A 4,864-nucleotide genomic window follows, 5' to 3' on the forward strand; every position below is an offset into this window, starting at 1 on the left:
CGCCACTGAGTGTGTAATCCAAAACAGGCCAAATATCGATGAAGCCCTGAACCTCACAGGGCTTCTGTGCGCCCCACCATCGGGGGTCAAATTCAACAAAACGTGATAAATCAAAAAGTACACATCCGATCTTGATGGGGTTTTTTTTGCACGAAAGTGCATAAATAGACGAGCATTTACATTCAATTAAAAACGTTTTTGTATAAAACATTTTAATAGGAAATCGTGTTTCAAGTTTTGGGAAAAAAGTGAATGTCACAGGATGCATAGGTTCCTGTGGATGCGAATTTTTTTTTACATTATGTAATTGTTGCCCATCACGAGAGAGGGTATGAGACGAAATTTGGGACCTCTAGCCCTTCGGGAAGTATTTTTAATCATTTTTTGAAAATTACAGAAATTGGTCGAAAAAATGACAGAGTCCCACTTTTCACAGCCGTGCACCTGGTGATTGAAAACGTGCATCTGGTAACCCAAAAATGCGGTTCTCAATGCGCTTGCCGGTGTTACAGATATACATGTCCGATAATGATGCACCCTACTACGGACCTTTTTCAATGGGGGTCGGCCTGAATTATTTATGGAAGGTATGATTACTTTTTTTTTCTCCGTGCAACTGGTGATTGAAAACGTGCACCTGGTCACCCAAAACACGGTTCTCTATGCGGTTAGCGGTGTTCCCGAGATTCATGTCCGATAATGATGCACCCTACTACGGACCTTTTCAATGGGGGCCGGTCCGAATTATTTATGGAAGGTATGATTTTTTTTTTCTCTCTCCGTGCAACTGGTGATTGAAAACGTGCATCTGGTAACCCAAAACACGGTTCTCTATGCGGTTAGCGGTGTTCCCGAGATTCATGTCCGATAATGATGCACCCTACTACGGACCTTTTCAATGGGGGCCGGTCCGAATTATTTATGGAAGGTATGATTTTTTTTTTTTTTCAACACTTTTCCCCTCTTTTTCTCTCTCTGCCGGGGCCGGCCCTGGGTGCTTTATGGACGGTTTAAAACATGACTATGGATGCAAATGCTCATTTTCCTCCGTGCACCTGGTGATTGAAAACGTGCATCTGGTAACCCAAAAATTATAAAAGGGTTTTAAATACTTTTACCCGTCATTCTATTGATATAGCCCGCTAGGGGAGTGCCCCACTACGGCCCTCTCTCTGTCAGGGCCGTCCTTGGGTGCTTTTTACACACTTTAAGAAATCACGATGGATGCAGATTGCTATTAATCCTCCGTGCAACTGGTGATTGAAAACGTGCATCTGGTAACCCAAAATTTCAAATATGGTTCAAAATGAATTTAAAGGCACCCCTCTCATTGTTGCCCGCTATGGGAGCACCCCACTAAGGCCCTGTCTCGGTCGGGCCCGTCCTGAGTGCTTTATAGACACTTTAAGAAATCGCGATGGATGCAGATTGCTATTAATCCTCCGTGCAACTGGTGATTGAAAATGTGCAACTGGTGATTGAAAACGTGCACCTGGTCACCCAAAACACGGTTCTCTATGCGGTTAGCGGTGTTCCATCTATTCATGTCCGCTTATGGCGCACCCTACTACGGACCTTTAGCAATGGGGGCCGGCCCGAATTATTTATGGAAGGTCTGATGATGATTTTTTTTTTTTTCACCATCTCTTTCTCTCTCTGCCGGGGCCGGCCAAGAGTGCTTTATGGACGGTTTAAAACATGACTATGGATGCAAATGCTCATTTTCCTCCGTGCACCTGGTGATTGAAAACGTGCATCTGGTAACCCAAAAATTATAAAAGGGTTTTAAATACTTTTACCCGTCATTCTATTGATATAGCCCGCTAGGGGAGTGCCCCACTACGGCCCTCTCTCTGTCAGGGCCGTCCTTGGGTGCTTTTTACACACTTTAAGAAATCACGATGGATGCAGATTGCTATTAATCCTCCGTGCAACTGGTGATTGAAAACGTGCATCTGGTAACCCAAAATTTCAAATATGGTTCAAAATGAATTTAAAGGCACCCCTCTCATTGTTGCCCGCTATGGGAGCACCCCACTAAGGCCCTGTCTCGGTCGGGCCCGTCCTGAGTGCTTTATAGACACTTTAAGAAATCGCGATGGATGCAGATTGCTATTAATCCTCCGTGCAACTGGTGATTGAAAATGTGCAACTGGTGATTGAAAACGTGCACCTGGTCACCCAAAACACGGTTCTCTATGCGGTTAGCGGTGTTCCATCTATTCATGTCCGCTTATGGCGCACCCTACTACGGACCTTTAGCAATGGGGGCCGGCCCGAATTATTTATGGAAGGTCTGATGATGATTTTTTTTTTTTTTCACCATCTCTTTCTCTCTCTGCCGGGGCCGGCCAAGAGTGCTTTATGGACGGTTTAAAACATGACTATGGATGCAAATGCTCATTTTCCTCCGTGCACCTGGTGATTGAAAACGTGCATCTGGTAACCCAAAAATTATAAAAGGGTTTTAAATACTTTTACCCGTCATTCTATTGATATAGCCCGCTAGGGGAGTGCCCCACTACGGCCCTCTCTCTGTCAGGGCCGTCCTTGGGTGCTTTTTACACACTTTAAGAAATCACGATGGATGCAGATTGCTATTAATCCTCCGTGCAACTGGTGATTGAAAACGTGCATCTGGTAACCCAAAATTTCAAATATGGTTCAAAATGAATTTAAAGGCACCCCTCTCATTGTTGCCCGCTATGGGAGCACCCCACTAAGGCCCTGTCTCGGTCGGGCCCGTCCTGAGTGCTTTATAGACACTTTAAGAAATCGCGATGGATGCAGATTGCTATTAATCCTCCGTGCAACTGGTGATTGAAAATGTGCAACTGGTGATTGAAAACGTGCACCTGGTCACCCAAAACACGGTTCTCTATGCGGTTAGCGGTGTTCCATCTATTCATGTCCGCTTATGGCGCACCCTACTACGGACCTTTAGCAATGGGGGCCGGCCCGAATTATTTATGGAAGGTCTGATGATGATTTTTTTTTTTTTTCACCATCTCTTTCTCTCTCTGCCGGGGCCGGCCAAGAGTGCTTTATGGACGGTTTAAAACATGACTATGGATGCAAATGCTCATTTTCCTCCGTGCACCTGGTGATTGAAAACGTGCATCTGGTAACCCAAAAATTATAAAAGGGTTTTAAATACTTTTACCCGTCATTCTATTGATATAGCCCGCTAGGGGAGTGCCCCACTACGGCCCTCTCTCTGTCAGGGCCGTCCTTGGGTGCTTTTTACACACTTTAAGAAATCACGATGGATGCAGATTGCTATTAATCCTCCGTGCAACTGGTGATTGAAAACGTGCATCTGGTAACCCAAAATTTCAAATATGGTTCAAAATGAATTTAAAGGCACCCCTCTCATTGTTGCCCGCTATGGGAGCACCCCACTAAGGCCCTGTCTCGGTCGGGCCCGTCCTGAGTGCTTTATAGACACTTTAAGAAATCGCGATGGATGCAGATTGCTATTAATCCTCCGTGCAACTGGTGATTGAAAATGTGCAACTGGTGATTGAAAACGTGCACCTGGTCACCCAAAACACGGTTCTCTATGCGGTTAGCGGTGTTCCATCTATTCATGTCCGCTTATGGCGCACCCTACTACGGACCTTTAGCAATGGGGGCCGGCCCGAATTATTTATGGAAGGTCTGATGATGATTTTTTTTTTTTTTCACCATCTCTTTCTCTCTCTGCCGGGGCCGGCCAAGAGTGCTTTATGGACGGTTTAAAACATGACTATGGATGCAAATGCTCATTTTCCTCCGTGCACCTGGTGATTGAAAACGTGCATCTGGTAACCCAAAAATTATAAAAGGGTTTTAAATACTTTTACCCGTCATTCTATTGATATAGCCCGCTAGGGGAGTGCCCCACTACGGCCCTCTCTCTGTCAGGGCCGTCCTTGGGTGCTTTTTACACACTTTAAGAAATCACGATGGATGCAGATTGCTATTAATCCTCCGTGCAACTGGTGATTGAAAACGTGCATCTGGTAACCCAAAATTTCAAATATGGTTCAAAATGAATTTAAAGGCACCCCTCTCATTGTTGCCCGCTATGGGAGCACCCCACTAAGGCCCTGTCTCGGTCGGGCCCGTCCTGAGTGCTTTATAGACACTTTAAGAAATCGCGATGGATGCAGATTGCTATTAATCCTCCGTGCAACTGGTGATTGAAAATGTGCAACTGGTGATTGAAAACGTGCACCTGGTCACCCAAAACACGGTTCTCTATGCGGTTAGCGGTGTTCCATCTATTCATGTCCGCTTATGGCGCACCCTACTACGGACCTTTAGCAATGGGGGCCGGCCCGAATTATTTATGGAAGGTCTGATGATGATTTTTTTTTTTTTTTCACCATCTCTTTCTCTCTCTGCCGGGGCCGGCCAAGAGTGCTTTATGGACGGTTTAAAACATGACTATGGATGCAAATGCTCATTTTCCTCCGTGCACCTGGTGATTGAAAACGTGCATCTGGTAACCCAAAAATTATAAAAGGGTTTTAAATACTTTTACCCGTCATTCTATTGATATAGCCCGCTAGGGGAGTGCCCCACTACGGCCCTCTCTCTGTCAGGGCCGTCCTTGGGTGCTTTTTACACACTTTAAGAAATCACGATGGATGCAGATTGCTATTAATCCTCCGTGCAACTGGTGATTGAAAACGTGCATCTGGTAACCCAAAATTTCAAATATGGTTCAAAATGAATTTAAAGGCACCCCTCTCATTGTTGCCCGCTATGGGAGCACCCCACTAAGGCCCTGTCTCGGTCGGGCCCGTCCTGAGTGCTTTATAGACACTTTAAGAAATCGCGATGGATGCAGATTGCTATTAATCCTCCGTGCAACTGG

Source organism: Oncorhynchus mykiss, unplaced genomic scaffold, assembly GCF_013265735.2.
Source record: "Oncorhynchus mykiss isolate Arlee unplaced genomic scaffold, USDA_OmykA_1.1 un_scaffold_411, whole genome shotgun sequence".
Lineage (NCBI taxonomy): Eukaryota > Metazoa > Chordata > Actinopteri > Salmoniformes > Salmonidae > Oncorhynchus > Oncorhynchus mykiss.